The sequence below is a fragment of the Nuphar pumila genome, chromosome 6 (genome assembly GCF_984573655.1).
Source record: "Nuphar pumila chromosome 6, dmNupPumi1.hap1.1, whole genome shotgun sequence".
NCBI classification, from domain to species: Eukaryota; Viridiplantae; Streptophyta; class Magnoliopsida; order Nymphaeales; family Nymphaeaceae; genus Nuphar; species Nuphar pumila.
Genome location: NC_143254.1, coordinates 135,246,410 through 135,263,681, shown reverse-complemented (window position 1 = coordinate 135,263,681; position 17,272 = coordinate 135,246,410). Strand labels below are relative to the sequence as shown.

General features: G+C 37.4%; 1 protein-coding gene and 1 pseudogene across 2 annotated transcripts in view; both read left to right on the top strand.

Annotated features, from left to right (window-relative positions):
- ATH9 (ABC2 homolog 9) overlaps window positions 1–17,272 on the top strand; it is a 95,184-nt gene that overhangs the window by 21,332 nt on the left and 56,580 nt on the right. The gene's annotated exons all lie outside the window — the stretch shown is intronic.
- On the top strand, window positions 630–16,441 carry LOC149836370 (omega-amidase, chloroplastic pseudogene; annotated as a pseudogene).

Sequence of the window (17,272 nt, the reverse complement as noted above, 5' to 3'; positions counted from 1 at the left end):
TGATACTCAGATGTCACATATGGTCTAAGTCACATGGGTGCGGGAGCGGGTGCGGGGATTCGGCACTTCCAAAAAACCCGGGTGCGGGGGTGCGGCAAATTTTTTTTAAATATATATATATATATATATATATATATATATATATATATATATATATATATATATATATATATATATATATATATATATATATATATATATTTAAAAGGGGTCCGGGTTCCCCCAACGCGGGTCCTGGGCAAGGCATATTTAAAAGTCGTCCCGCGTAATTACTCGGGCTTTAAAATCACCAGTCAATATTTTATTAGTTTTGACCTCTGTTTCCGTGACCGTACCGCCTCCAGCCATCTTTTCTACCTTTACATTTTTAGATTTCTTTATGACATATAATAAGATATTTGGAGATTTTGTGTTTTGCGCTTTTTCCTTCTGGAAGTGGAGGTGAGACTAGTTGGGGGCAATTAGTTAGTGCATCACGTGAAGGAACTTTGGTTAGAGTCCCCAACCCTGGTTGGGTGCAACACTCGAGACATGTAAAGGGTTAGTGTGATGTGATTTGAAGTAATAAGGGGCAGCAGCGTTAGCTTTATTAATTTGTCCCAAAGGCCGAATGTTGGAAGCAACAAAGGATGAAAGGGGGAGATTGGTTGCGCATCAGAGACCGGGGCAGTAGTAGTGCAGGCACAACAAGGAGCTTTGCAGGCGCAACAACAGCCTTGGCCGTGAATGATTCCGGTGAAGAGAGGGAAGGTATTAGTCCGGCGCCTCAAAAGCTGTCTCGCATCGATGCGTTCCCCTTTAGGATGCCTCCCTTCTCCCGTTGTAACAACAACCCCACCTTTTATAACAGTGAGGGCAGGTCGAGCGATTTATACGATGTCCCCTGTGGTGCAGTTGCAGCAGGAGCTACTGCAACAAGGACTCTGCAACCTTTTCCTATTGCCTTCAAATCCCCAGGTATCAACTCTAAAACAACACCCCTTCCAAAACACCCTTTGCATTTTTCCGACACCTTTGATTTGTCCGAAGAATCACCCTTGTACCATTTCATAGGGCAAAATTTAAAAAATAAATAAAAAAAGATGTATCAAAATGACCCTGGGTGCGTTGACCGCACCCAGGGTCGTGTTGATCGCACCCGGTGCCGCACCCGCACGCGCACCCGCGTCGCGTCGCGTCGATGCGGGTGCGACATCTGTTTTGCCGAGTCCCTGTGACATAGCATATGGTAGATCAATGACCTTCTTCAAGTATTCTTCTCGGACATAATGGCAATCCATTTCTATATGCTTTGTTCGCTCGTGAAAGGTGTGGTTCTTGGCAATGTAGATTGCACTTTTATTGTCACAGCATAGCTTTGTTGGTTCTTTGACAACTACTCCCATATCTTCCAAAAGACTTCGAATCCATACAATTTCCATGGTGGTAGATGCCATGACTCTATATTTGGCTTCAGTGGATGATAAGGAGACCTTCTGTTGCTTTTTACATCGCCACGAGATCAAAGATTCTCCTAAGAAAATACAAAAGCCAGTGGTGGAGTGACGGTTACTAGGGTCACCTCCCCAATCTGAGTCAGTATAAGCAAGCAATTTTAATTCAGAGGAAGAAGATAGAAAAACTCCCTTGTTCATGGTTCCTTTCAAATATCTGATGATGCGAAGGACAACACTCATATGAACAGTTGTAGGAGCATGCTGAAACTAACTGGCGATGTGAATAGCATGCGACAAGTCGGGTCGAGTAATGCTAAGGTACATTAGAGAGCCTACCAACTGCCTGTAAGGAGTAGGATCTGTTAGGGGAACACCATCGTCAATCTTCATTTTTTATCCCACGACTTCAGGAGTTTCGCATACTTTGTCATCAGAAATTCCTGATCTGACAATAATCTCACAAGCAAGCTTAGACTGAGATAGAAAATAACCACGTTGCGAATAGGCAACCTCAATACCAAGAAAATATGTCAGAAAACCCAAGTCTGACATCTCAAATTTTGAAGTCAAGACGGACTTAATACCCTTGACTCCTTGAACATCATCACCTGTAATTAGCATGTCATCAACATAGAGTAATGGAATCACAATTCCTGCATTAGATCTTCTAGTAAATAGAGCGGTGTCAGTATAACATGAGGAAAAACCATTTTCCAACATTACACTAGTAAATCTATCATACCAGGCCTTGGGGGCCTGTTTCAAACCATAGAGGGCTTTACGAAGACGAATAACTTTATCTTTAGGAATCTTCATGCCTGGTGGAGTATCCATATATACTTCTTCGTTAAGATCACCATTTAAAAAAGCATTTTTCACATCCATTTGAAAGATGTTCCAATTTTTAATAGATGCAATAGTAATAAGACATCTAACTGTAACCATTCGGGCTACAGGGGCAAAAGTTTCCTCATAGTCAATCCCATACTCTTGCCCATACCCTTTAGCAACTAAACGAGCTTTATACCTTTCCAAGGATCCATCGCTTTTAGTTTTAACCTTAAAAACCCATCGACAACCTATAGTTTTCTTTCTTATGGGTAGAGTTTGGAAATACCAAGTCTCTGCCTTCTTTAGAGCATTAAGTTCACTTTGCATGACTTCTTGCCATTCTATACATTTTTTAGCTTCTTCAAAATTTCTTGGTTCAAAATAAGAGTGAATGGCATTAAGACAGGCCCTATATCGGGGTGAAAAAGAATCAAAAGAGACAAAACGAGTTGGAGGTCTCCTATTCCTTTCAGATCTTCTATGGTCCAGAATAGGGGTAAGCTCACTATATCGATCAATTGCACTTCTAAAGGTGTCTTGGTTTCTACAAGAATAGGTTATTGGCTCACTTGGAACTCTACTTTCTTGTTTATTGAGTGAGTTATGTTCACCAATATCACCATCATTTTCCTCATCATGGTTTGATGACACATCATCATCACTAGATATATCATCATTACTAGACAATAAGTCGAACAAGAAGGAATAATCAAAATTTTCTTGTGGAGAAACATTCTTTTTAAAACCACTCTCATTTTCCAAAAAAGTTACATTTCTAGAGACATATAGCTTATCATCTCGAAGGTCATAACAACGAAAACCTTTTTGGGTTTCAGAATATCCAAGAAATGCACAAGGAATAGCCTTGGGAGAGAGTTTATCGTTCTTATCCGTAAGTATGAAACACTTACATCCAAAGACTCTTAACCTATTATAATCAGGTTCAAGCTTATGTAATACCTCAAAGGGAGATATTTTTCCTAAAATCCTAGATGGTAATCGATTTATCAAATAAACAGAAGCAAGAGCTGCTTCAGCCCAAAAGTTTTTAGGAATATTTTGAGATATGAGAAGGGTCCTAGTGGTCTCAATGATGTGCCTATGTTTTCTTTCAGCCAACCCATTCTGTTGAGGGGTTTTAGGACAAGACCTTTGGTGGACAATGCCATGATTCTCAAGGTATACCTTAAATTGATTGGAGAGGTATTCTCCTCCGGAATCACTTCTAAAAATCTTTATGTTACTGTTGAATTGATTCTTAATCATTGAATGAAATTTTTTAAAACACGAGAACACTTCATGTTTAAACTTAAGAAAATATATCCACGAATATCTGGAAAAGTCATCCACAAAGATTACGTAATAAGAAAAACCTCCTTTTGAAACAATAGGTGCGGGTCCCCAAACATTTGAATGCACAATTTCAAAAGTTTTAGAAGAGAACATAGTTCTTTGCTCAAAAGGTAGACTTCGCATTTTTTTGAGAATACAATCATTACAAGAAAATGAGCTTTTACATAGGTCTTTTACAAAATGTAAATATGATAACTTGGTGATATTAGGATGACCAAGTCTTTTGTGCCACACATTTATATCTTTATGTCGGGCAACATTACACAAAATTTTGGGAACTTGAAGAGATTCCATATAGTATAAATCTCCTCTTCTAAAGCCTTCCCCAATCAATTTCCCGGACTGGCGATCCTGTATTAAACATTTATCACAAGAGAATTTAATATCACAGCCATGGTCTGTGAGTTGAGAAACAGAGAGGAGATTTAAGTTTAGTTTAGGTATAAATCTGATTTTTGGAATAAAAAACTCTTGGGTTTCAAAATTACCTATTCCTTTAATTTCAAGAGAGGTTCCATCCGCAGTAGAAACATAAGATGGGGAAACATTTTTTGAGTAATCGGAAAGTGAAAAAATGTTTGAGGATATATGAAAGGATGCACCAGAGTCCAAAAGCCAAGAGATTTTACCTGGAGAGGAATAGGAGGATACGACCACACCGGAAGTAGATCCCTTGAGGAGAGCTTGAAGGGCTTCCACTATTTGATTCATGGGGAGGGACCCACTCGAAGATGCCTCTTCCTTCTGTGGTACACCAGTGGTAGCCATGGCAAGGAGCTTTTTCCATTTAGGGCATACGGGTTTGATATGCCCCGGTTCTTTACAAAAATGACAAATAGTCTTGCTATAGTCCCTTTTTCCTCTTTGACCACCATATTCACTTTGATTTTGAACTTTAAAGTGAGGAGGACGATAGGTCCTAACATTGTTTCCGGGTCTTGATACGGCATTGAGCTCACTATTTTCTTCAATATTACAAGGGACTGCAAGAACATTTGGTCATTGTTTACATAAATTCATACGAGTCTCTTCACCACTTAATTTGGTGAGAACATCTTCAAGAGAAGGAGGAAAAAAGGAGGAAAAAAGAGATGACCTTATTTGCTCAAATTCGGGCCTTAGCCCATTCAAAAAGTTGAAGAACCGATCTTCTTCAAGTTGCTTGTGACGGAGCTCAATTGCCTCTCCACTCCATTTTGGTTCAAGCATTGCAAGCTCATCCCAAATAGATGAAAGATTGGCAAAGTATTTCCTAATCGTCATTTCACCTTGAGTAAGAGAAATAACCTTCTTTTGAAGATAATACTTATGAGATAGGTCCCTTGATGTGTACATTTTTTCAAGATAATGCCAAGCTTCGGATGCCTTCTTGAATTTAATAATGTTGGCATTAATCTTGGTTTCCACGGATGAGAAAAACCATGAAAGAATCTTGAAATTCTACATTTCCCATTCATCGTGCTTCTTGGAGTATTCTTCAAGGGCTTTGGTTCTTTCTTCTCCCTCAAGAATTTTGATTTCGCTCCCATTTACCACGGTAATCTTGGGTTCCGGTTCCAGAATTGTGCCAAGTACATATCCCCATAGCCCCTTCCCTTTTATATGAGCCTCCATATTTCCGGCCCAAATATGATAGTTGGACCCATTTAATTTGAAACCAAGAGCAAAATGAGACTCTTTTTCGCCCATTAGAGAGTAAAGGAGGAGGAAGAAAAGCGTACCAACACGATATTTCCAAAACCAACTTGCACAAGATTTTTCTAAAATATTTGAGAAGAAAGATCCACCACTTCAAACTTCAAGGATTGGAGGGCACGTTTTTCGAGGCACTCGAAAAAGAGAATCCCACGATCTTCAATAATCAACCAAGCTCTGATACCATGTGAAATTGTCTATGACAAGACAATACGCATATGAGCACAAATACTTCAAAAAGGGTGTGCACGAAGGCACTCTCACAACACTTGAACAAAGTACGCAAAAAGCGTAAAAATAACAAACATGCAATAATGCATGTATTTCATAAAAGAACAAATGCTTGAGACTCTCAAGCTTGAGCAATACAAGGGGAGAACACCCCTATTTATACAAATGCAAGAGAGTGCAAAGGGGGGGCTCCCAAAGGAGTCGTTGGGAGCCCCCAACGGTCACATTTGTGACCGTTGGAGGCCCCCAACGACTCTATTGGGGGACCCCCAATGCACATTAAAAAATGTCAAAAAAGAAAAAGAAAAAAAGAATTACAAAAAATAAAAAAGAAAGTTACAACATATTCCAAAAGGGAATATGCGCAAAACAGGAAATGACAAAAATACCCTTTTGGGTAAATATATATAAATATATATATTTATATATATAGAGATATATGTACATATAATATATTATATGTAAATATATCTCTATGTATATAAATATATATATTTATATTTACAATAATGATTTTTAGGAGATACATTTTAACAGTAAGTCCCCAAAGGCTAAAAGAGGGCCCAAGGATGCATCCAACTTCTGCAGAAGTGCCAGAAGACTATCACCTAGGATACTTATGGTAACGCCATTTCCCCTACCTCCGATGACTGAGGAAACCGGATCTTTGCCCGAAATAGCCATGAATAGCCTGTCCATCGGAGGTTTTGTACCATCCATCCTATCTCTTAATGAACCAGCCCGAACAAGCACGATGAAGGGTTATTTATCATCATCGCCTTGCTCTATATGCCCTGGTCTATTCGACCCACTCGAGCATCTTGCCTGTGAAGGCGCATGATAAACATTTAGTGAGTGTGAACACCCCAAATTTTTCAAAAATTTGCAAAGATGACCTTTTTGCCCCGGTTCCATTTTCTGAGAAAATCAAGGCAATTTTAAAGCTAAATTTCAGTCTTTCTTCAGATTTTTGGATTGAATTCCATGGATTGAATTCCACATTGATATATTCAAATTCAACTCCGGGTCGGAACCCAGTGTTTTAAACCCAAATCTAAGCCCTGTTGTTCGATTTCCAAATTAAAATTACAAAAATATAAAAAATGATCCTAAATGGCTCGAGCAACTCATTTGACACTCTGTTGGATCCCTAACCCCATGTTTCTCAGTTCGAGGTTGTAAAACCTCGAATATTTCCTAAAAATCTAGGCATGAATCTATTTTCTGAAGAAATTTTCTCAAAAATCGCCTTGAGTTCTAAAAAAAAAAAAACTCCTTTTTGTAAATATTTTATGAAAACACAAAAAAAAAAATAGAAATAGTTTTAAACCTTTAATTTCTCGTAAAACTTTAGGATGTTATTCTAAAAATGCAAAAAAATAGAAAAATAACATAAAAAACCAAAAAAATTGGGAAAAACTACGAGAAAAACAAATGGTCTGAAGCTTTTTAAGTTAATATTCTTGAAAACCTCAATTTTAAAACATTTTTATAAAAATTGCTTAAAAAGGGACCTCCTTTTTGGAAAAAAAGGAAAACTTCCAACGGATTCTTCCCGCGCTCCTCTCCTCTCCACCTTCGATCTTCAACAACCCCTTTCTCCCTCAGCCTTCGATCCTTAACAGATTCACCTTCAGGAAACGTCGATCCTCTCTTTAAGAAGGGATCCTCAAGCCTCTTAGGAGGGCATCTACTTTCACGCATCCGGTTTTCGATCGACATCTCTTCTCATCGAATATCCATCAGTTTTCTTCCTGGAGGCATCCATTACAATCTACCTTCATCGAATTTCCTCTTTCTGAGCTGTTATCAACACCCATTAAACTCATCATCAAGCAATATCTGCAAGTGAAACCAGAAGGACCGACCAAGCATTCATTAAACCTCTCCATCGATCATCTTGAGACAAAGGGGGACGGCTACCTCTGCGAAGCTACAGGCAAGTAACCATGTTATCTTTTTTTTTTTCTATGATTCCCTGTCAAAATCCTTTCCCCGTTTTCCTTTTTCCTTTTTAGATTTTCTATTTCATATAATGCTCTTTGCTTTTGACGCCAAATTTCTGGTCTTCATCATCGCTTTATCTTGATTATTCGTATTTTTTTTACCTTAAACCATTCTCATTATTCCTGTTTTACTCCCCATTTACGCATAATGGGTGGTGTCGGATTGTTTACAACAACTCCGACCCATCTCATGCAACAACAACGGGATCTCATAAATCCCCACATTCATTTTCACGATTCATTTCATCGGATCTCCTCACTCTATACATGAGTAAGATCCTGTTTATGTTGCTCCCTGGTCGATTTCTGATTCACCCTTTCAATCTCCTTTCATCATTTCCTGTTTATAACATTTTGAAGTCCATCATCTGCTACGTATTTCAACAATCTACGTTTGGGAATGATGAAAATCACTTTGGCATCAGACCTAAGGCCGTGTCTTCGTAAGGGATGATTTGGAGTTTTGCTAGGTCATTTGGCAACCCAGTTGCTCAGGAATGACATTTCCCACAACATTTTCGACTTCGAGTCACTTTTGTCATCTATGCATTGGTTATTAAAGCCATTTGCCTGGATCGATCCATTATGCTGTATCTTAATTAGCATATACTTCTGAGGATCAGAGGTTTGGCAGGGATGGCTACTTCGGTTTAATATTTGGGATACATGTTTACTCTCCTTATTTTCTCTCAACTTGGGTTACCCGTCTTCTTGCCTTTGTATCATAAGTTTTCCCAATATTTACCTTCGTTGATTCATTTAATGTTTCATTGGGCCTTACGTGTTTGTCTAAATTCAGACTATCATCTCTGAAATCATATGTCAATAGGGAATAAGCTGCCATACTGTACTTTGGTTTTCGTTTTCCTGTGTGCATCATGATCATTGTAGTTTGGTTATAAATCATTGCATTCTAGTCTCTATGTTTCAGTGATTATAGTGTCTCTGTTTCATACATAAATGCTTCTGCTATTATCAGAACATCCCCATTTAGTGGCTGGTTCCATTTTAGTTCCAGAAAACTTCCACCAGCATTTCATTTCTGGTTCATTTCATAATATCAACTGCGTTTTATTTGAACACCTGATCTAATTTTTCTGTATATACTCTGGTTTATCGATTTGTATCTCTATTGTTGAGCTTACAATAAATTCTCCATGGTGATTTCTGTTGTTTGGCCTGTATAACCAAATTTTGGTCATGGTTCTGCAAGTATATCATAGGATTTGAGTTGAATATTTCTGTTATTTTTTTCTTCTTTTGATAATTCTAATGCTGTGTTTTTCTTCTTTTTTTTTTTATACCACACCAGTTCTACACCTATCTTGGTGGTCCCTTTATAACAGAAATTGCAGCTATGAAACACCCATTACCTTCTCTATTGGTTTTGAGGTCAAAAAGAGGATGTGCTCTGGAGTCATCAAAGTCTATGGGCTTTATTGGAATGTCATATTTCCTGTTATCAGAGCTGGCTGAACCAAATGCTCAGTTATTTATTTCTCTCCTCTTTTGTTGTTTGTTTGAATTCCTGAAGGACCAGGAAACTTTAGGGGAAGGGAGCTGATTTCCTTCTATAGACAGAGATACCAGTCTGGGAATTGGTTCCTGGTTTGAAGAAAACTGGTTGTAAAACTGGATCAAATGGCCCAGCCTAGGGTGTCTCTCTCTCTCTCTCAAAAAAAAAAACCACTGTAAGATTCTAAGACCCATTGGGGTTTCAACAAATTTGTTGATTGATAATTTACGTTATCCTGTAAACTTGATGCATTGAGTTTTAAAATGAAAGCTCCTTCTCTTAGGGGGTAGGTGTGCTTCCTACTGATGAAAACTGAAACTGTCCATCATGCTACCAGCCTGAGTATTGGAAACAGGGTTTGTTTCATTCTATACAAATTCTGTCCCTCTGTTCCTATGCCGAAGTTTGGATTTAGGTCCCGAATCGTTATCTGAGCAAACACATGCTCATGACTGCCCTGTTGCATCGGTAAAATCTCCAAGCATTAGGTGTTACAACCGATCTCAAGGGGGGATTGCAGTGTGAATAGTATCGATAAACCCTGCGCATGGATTACCAACCTGTTTCCCTACCTGTAGTTCATTTGACTATCGGATGGGGGTGTCATGTATAAATCACTTGCTGCTCTATGCGGCACATTTCCTGGATATACACTTATTAGCAACATGGGTTCTGCAAATAGAAAGATAAGTTTAGCAAGACAAAGGGGGAATATACATTTGTTTATATTCAGTTGCATATGTCAGCTCGTATTCCTGTATTAGCTTATATATATGGCCATGTCATTTAATATCAATTGGAGACATTCATATAGCAGGTTCGTTTTATACAAACAGGGAGTAAACTTTGCTGTCAGTATTTCATTCCCTCTGCTTGTTATAATCCCACTCAATCACTACTACAACAACTTCCACCTTCACATCACAGCTCCATCATCGCTCACAACACTGCCTTCACTACATGTTCTGCCATACAGGCTCCACTCTTTATACCACTGCTGTGCCACATAGCAGTAAAACCCCTGCACACCAGCACTTACCTCCCTAACACCTCCAGGCTTCCTGCAACAACGGTCACTGCTGCACCCTTATCTTCCCTTGCCGTCAACCTCTATAACATCATCCTACACCTTAGTCGCCCCTGCTAGGTAGCAGCCACCTGTAATATCCCACCTGCTGTCTCTGCCCATTACGGACCATTTCTATGATCTTTACCATAGGTGACACCTGTAATTCCTACAGCCGGTATACATACCTTCACTGTTGCTAATTTCTTTTACAGCAACTCGATCGGTTGCTCTGATCCCTTCATTTGCATAATAATCTCTTTAGCTTTATTCTCATTAAATACCTGTCATATGTGATATATATATGTATATGTGTACATATGTATATATATATAGATATGTATATATATATCTATATACCTATATGTATACATTCATATATATGTATATATATATAGGCACATATATATATATATATATATATATATATATATATATATATATATATATATATAGGTATGTAAGTCATTCTCCATCCTTTTTCATCATGTATATCTTGACATATGAACATTTCATCATTGATCTCCATGTGATATGTGCGATTTCTTTCTATTATTCATCTTAATCAAGTGTTTTGCAGGGAATATAAAGAGAGCATCATCACTTGAGATTTGTATTTTCGAAATGTAAAACTTGTAATAATTTAGATCTTAATGAGAATTTACATTTCTTGCTTTACGTAGAATGAATGAGCATTGTAAATATCATGGATGGCTCATTTTCATGATTTTTGCTTTTATTTCTCAAATTCTCACAATGGTGAAACACGAATGGCACGCACACCATTTCGTAAGAGATAATTGATCCTAAGTTGATGATCTACATCAATGGCCATAGTCAGGATGTGGACAAAACTTAGCATCTTTATCTTTTACAAAAATACACTGGGATCCACACTGGACCCCTTCCAAAAATCATCATGTTTTCTTTAAATATTTTCCTCTTTTATCAGAATTCAATTTAAAATTAATTCAATACATATACCAATGACCATAGTCAGGGTATATTGAGAGTTAATTTCATTTTAAATTCGATAAAAGCACAAAAAATGTATTTTATTCTTCACTTGAATTTAAATGTGGTTATTATATAATATATTCAATGACCATAGTCAGGGATATATCATATCTTCAATCTCATTCTTAATTCATTTAAAGAATGAAATAGCTTTTCAAATTCCAATTTCAAATTCTTTAAATTCATTTCATCATTTAGGATAGAATTGCATCATATTTTCAAAAATTCCTTTTAAAATTCAAGTGATTGTGAATATCTCTTCTTCAAATCCCTATTTATCAATTCTATCTCATTTCTTAAAATCCAAACTTTGAAATCAAATCCAAAGTTTAAAATTCAACTTGATTCATTTTATAAATTCCAAATTCAAGTTCAAAGTCCAAATTGACTTTGAAATTCATTCTCAAAATCAATTTTGAAATTCAAAAAAAAAAACAAAAGTTAGATTCTAATCTCAAACTTGGATCCAGATTTCCCAGTATGAATTCAACTTCATTTTGGACCTCAGACTTCAGATCCAAAATTCATTCTAGGATCCAGATCCCCATTCCAATTTGGATCTCAGGCTTAAGATCCAAATCCATTTTAGGATCTAGATCTCAATTCTACATTGGATCTCAGATTACAGATCCAAATTCCACTTAGGATCCAGAATCTAATTCTACTTTGGATCTTAGACTTCAGATCCAAAATCCATCTTAGGGTCCAGAGTCCAACTTCATCTTGGATCTCAAATTGCAGATTCAAATTCCATTTAGATCCAGAATCCAACTTCACTTTGGATTTCAGACTTCAGATCCAAATCCATTCTAGGATCCAGAACCTAATTCTACTTTGGATCTCAAACTTCAGATCCAAATCCATTCTAGGATCCAGAACCCAATTCTACTTTAGATCTCAGACTTTAGATCCAAATCCATTCTAGGATCCAAAATCCAATTCCACTTTGGATCTCAAATCTTGGATCCAATTCCATTCAAATTCTTAAAACCAATTCCATTTCTTCGCAAAATTCAAAACCAATTCCCATTTAGGATTCTAAATCCAGAATTCAATCTCTCCTGAATTTCAACTCTATTTAGAATCCAGACTTTGGATTCAGATTCCATCTTTGAATTCCAAACTTTCAAATCAATTCTATTCTATTTCCCACATTTTATTTTGATTCTAAACTTCAAAAGATAGAATTCAATTCCATTTTTCATCTCTATTCTGATTCAAAGTCCATTTATGACTTTGAAGTTTCCTTTCTCCTCCTTATCTCAATTTCAAGATCCTTCCTTTCAAAGTCAAGATTTGTTCTCAAACTCTGATTATTCTAAAAACTTAGAACTTTAAATTTTAAGTTCTAAAGTTAGAAATCATTTTCTTCACTCTATCATCAGATCCATCTCAGAAACACTTGGAATATTTCAAAACATTTTCAAAAAGAGCATACACTCTTGTATTTCACAAGCATGATTCTTTGTGCATTTAGACTTAGGATAAATTCTTAGGTAATTTCTTAGCAAAGCAAAAGGCATGAATTCGACCCTTGGTTCGATTACCCCTGGTAAAGGCGTCAGGAATGGTCGAACCTCGTATCGACGAGCGAATCCCGTCTCCCAGTTTTCTCGCAAATATTTAAAAAAACGAAGGCGAGTTATTTTCTAAATATTTTCAAAATTAAGGTCAAGTGAGACCCCGCAAAAGAGTTCCTCTTTTCTTCTTTTCTTTTCTTTTCTTTTCTTTTCTCTTCTCTCTTTCTTTCTGCCCTTTTATTTTCTCCCTTCAAAAAGGAGGAAATAGAGGCTGGAAAGGAAAGGAGAAGGAAGAGAGAGAAACCACAAAAGAGGAATTTTTTTTTTGCGATGATCACAGTGAGATATCCAAATTATGATATTTTACAGAATATGAGGCCTATTCACTTCGTGCTACGCATCATAGCATCGTATAACACTGCCAAGAAATGCGGCTAAGTTTATAGCCACCTGTGAACACCCCAAATTTTTCAAAATCCTTTAAATATTTTCTTTGGCCCCTAAATTCATTTTTTGAGCAAATGAGTCATTTTAAATCTAAATTCCAATTCATTTCTCAAGCTTTACTGAAATTAAATTCAGTTTATATGTTTAAATTGATTTCGGATCTGGATCCATTGTCCAGATCCAAATCTGAGTCTCATTGTCCAAATTTTAAAATTAAAATTATAGAAAATACCAAAAATATTCTTTAAATAGCTCGGATAATCCATCCGACATCCGTTTGGATCCATTGCGTTGTATTCCTCGATTCGAGTTTTAAAACTCAAACATTTTCTCAAAACTTGGGTCCAAACCCACTTTCTGAAGAAATTTCTCCAAAATGGTATGAAATTCTCGGAAAAACACTCTTTGTAAATATTTCTCAGAAAAATACAAAAAGTTAGTGTTTAAACTTTGTTTTTTTATAAAATCTTAGTTTTCTATTACAAAAATACAAAAAAATGGAAAAACGATATAAAAATAAAAAAAAAATTGAGGAAGGCAAATGGTTTTAAAACTCGAAAAATTGAATTTTTTTGCCAAAAACCTCATTTTGAGCCATTTTATAAAAATCTTGAAAAAGGGAATCCTTCTTTTGGAAATTTGGAAAAGAGGCAACAACCTCTTTCCCGCGCATCCTCCCTCTCAGCCCGACCCTCCATCTTCAAACAACCTCTTCTCCCTCAACCTCTAATCTTCAACAACCTCTCTCTCGAAGGCTCCTCTGCTTCTTTAAAAAGGGGAGCACGCGAGAGGAGGGGGATCCGTCTTCGACCCCTCCACGCTTCTACTCTTCTTCTTCCCCATTTTTTTTTCTCTCTGTTCTTCTTTCCCATCGACTGAAGGGAGTCGTTCCAACCCCAGGATTTCCAAGCAATCCGATTGGTCGAACATCAGTGAAGTACAGGAACTACAGGTAAGTGAATATTTCTCATTCCATTCGATTCCCCGTTAAATCCTCCTTCCAGTTATTGCCTTTTCTCTTTATTGTTCGAAGGTTTTCTTCTGATCATTTCCCCTTCCTTTTTTTTATCATTCTTTTGATTTTCTTATTTTGATCCTATTGATGCACCTTCTGCAATCTCGATTTGCATATAGCAAATCGAGATCACAGGCAAGCAATATCAAAGAGGAACCAAGGAGTTCCGACATTTTTATTTTCTTTATTTTTTATTTTTATTTTTTATTTTTTTGTGATTTTCCATCGTATCTGATTTCAGTTCTATTTCTTAGTTCTTAGTTCTTAGTTCTGTCCCTTTTAATCATTGTCATTACCTTTAAGATATAATCGCAGTAAATTTTTTTTTTTTTTGCTTCCTAACATCCGCTTATGTCTCCCTATCGATGTTAATTCCCTTATCGCATCATACTTGATCTTCTGATTTATCATATATTTTGACCTCCATTAAAGCATCTGTGGCAGTTTCGGTCAGCCTATGGCATAACCAACCTGCCCATTGCAATACCATTGGAATTTTTCACTCCAATATCTTCTCCCTCTCAATTTTTTTTTTCTTTTTCTTTTCTTCTTTCTTCCTGATTTTTTTTTATCTGCTGTGTTAGCTATTCTCTATTTCAATTGATTATTTCACAGTATGTGTTCATGATGGTGTGTATCAATACGCCCCTTTCAAGACATATCTTGTATCTCCAGCATGCTAATCCATCACCTAAGTTTCCCCTTTTGTTTCATTTTCATCCTCTCTTAATTCACGGCACCTCTGCATCCATTTTTGTTATTTTCTATCAGATTCAGGTGTGAAGCACAATTTCCCAACTTCAACGTATTTCTTTTTTTTTTGGTCACACCACTATTTTCCACAAGGTGATCTACCTGCCCCATTGTGTAATTTGAGAGGTCCTGCTTCCTGTATCAGTGAAAGCCAATCATATTAAAACCTTGATCCCCAAATTATCTTGCTGGCTGAAAGTTTTTTTTTTACGCCCATTGCCCATTCCATTCACTGTTTCTGCTCACCATCCGTATGATACACCCCCCCACACACAGTATCACCAATCACTTGGCATTAGCATTCATTCCTACGTCATATGCATTCCATGACGTTCACATTTCTACAAGTTATTGTTGATCAGAATCAGCATGTCCTTCATTTCAACAAAAATTATAACCACCAGATCCCTAGCTTCGGGGCTCACCTTTGAAATTTTGTGGAGGCACTTAAGCAGCGATCCTTCAATTCAATACCTTCTCCAGACATTTTGGTCGGCTCAAGTCACTCACGTCCAGCTGAAAAACTTGACTCAGAAGTTCTACCATTGGTAAGTGGGTCATCAGGATCTCAAGGGAGTGGTGGAGGCACTTGGATTCAAGAGCTGGACATCTATGGCAGTCCGAGTTTGAAGTAAAATCAAGACTCTGACCTTGTTTCTGAAGCAAGATCTGATGATCATCATAATGTTAGACAATATCTTCCATATGGTCAGTGGATACTTGGTGAAAGTCATAGGAGCTTGATACAATAATACGTGCCAAAAGCCTTCATAGATTCAATGGGATAAAACCTGGTGGCACAATTTCGTTCCAATGCAAGTTATGCTGAAGAAAATTGGACTCCTCTATGTGTTTCATAGTCCTCATTGAGCACTTCGAGATTGCTCTCTGCCAGTTGTTTGGTCACTCAAGATAAAGGGAAAAACGTTGCTCATACACGTGAAACAATTGAAGAAGCTGCAGAAAAGGATGCCCAACTGGTTGTTCTACCTGAATTTTGGAACAATCCTTATCCAAAATAGAGTTTCCCAATATATGCAGCAGACATCGATGCTGGTGGTGATGCATCCTCATCATCCTCAATGTTGTTTGAAATGGAAAGCTGAAAGCTAAGCATAAAAAGATACATCTGGTCGACATTGACATTCCAGGGAAGATTACTTTCAAGGGATCTGAATCATTTATTGCAGGAGAAGCGCCAACTACTGTAGACACAGATGTGGGGCAAATGGGCATTGGTAAATATCATGGGGTCAAGAGCTAACCATGTGATATGCTACAAAAGGGGCTCATCTCTTGTGTTATCCTGGAGTATTTAATATGACTATAGATCCATTACATGAGGAGTTGCTGCAACAGGTAAAGGGGGGGGGCTGATGATCAGGTAATTTTATTGTTGTATAACTCAGGAGATTTGCCTACTAATATTAGTTTATCATTTCTGCATTCATATGCCTAGAATCAGCAGCCTCTGTACACTCTATTTTTCATCTTATACTCATATCCTCCATATATCACCATTGCTATATCTAACTTCCATGACCATTTACAATAATATATATGTCATAACATCCACTTCATTATACCCTGCAGCATCACTTATGCCTCTGCACATTTATATTTTGTACATCACAAATTATACTTTGAAAGTCATGCTTGCTGTCACCATTGTTGCATCTTCGTTAGTTGCAAACACCACTGTTCATTCCCTGCTTCACAACCCATTTTGTCCCTGTGTTTCCTGTTTTACAGCATAAATATCTACTCCCTGTCCTTTGTATTATCTACCTCACCCATCTTCCTGCTACAACACTAACCGCTTCATCCTTCACTTCCCAGCACACACTTTTACATCACCTTAGCAGCACCTCGCTGCACTTAACCTTCCAACATTCATTTTCACACTTTCCTTCCATTGCAGCACATCACTTCCAATAACTATAGTAGCATCTTACTATAGGTCCAGCACACTATCTGTAGCATCATTCCCACAGCGCTGCCATCCCTTCCCATTCATCTTCTTGCTAACCTCCTCTAAGTGCACATCACACCTACTATTTCCACTGCTGCATGCTTACCCACTCCATAGCATTTTACACTGTTTCACAGTCCTGTGTAACAGCCCAACCTCCAATTTGCTGTCCCCTTTTCACTTGTACTCACAGCATGTAACATACCAACCTCTTCCTCAAGAAGCAGCTAGCTGGCTGAGAAAAATCGAATAACTAGCTGGAAGCAGTTGCTGAGAATAAAGGGGGTCAATGAAGATGCAATATTTTTGATACAAGGCAACATTTGAGGCATTCATAAGGTTACATGATGATGTTGCAGTTTCCCAAATCGAGCTCTTTGGCAATCATTTGCAGGTTTTGGAAAGTAGTCTTCC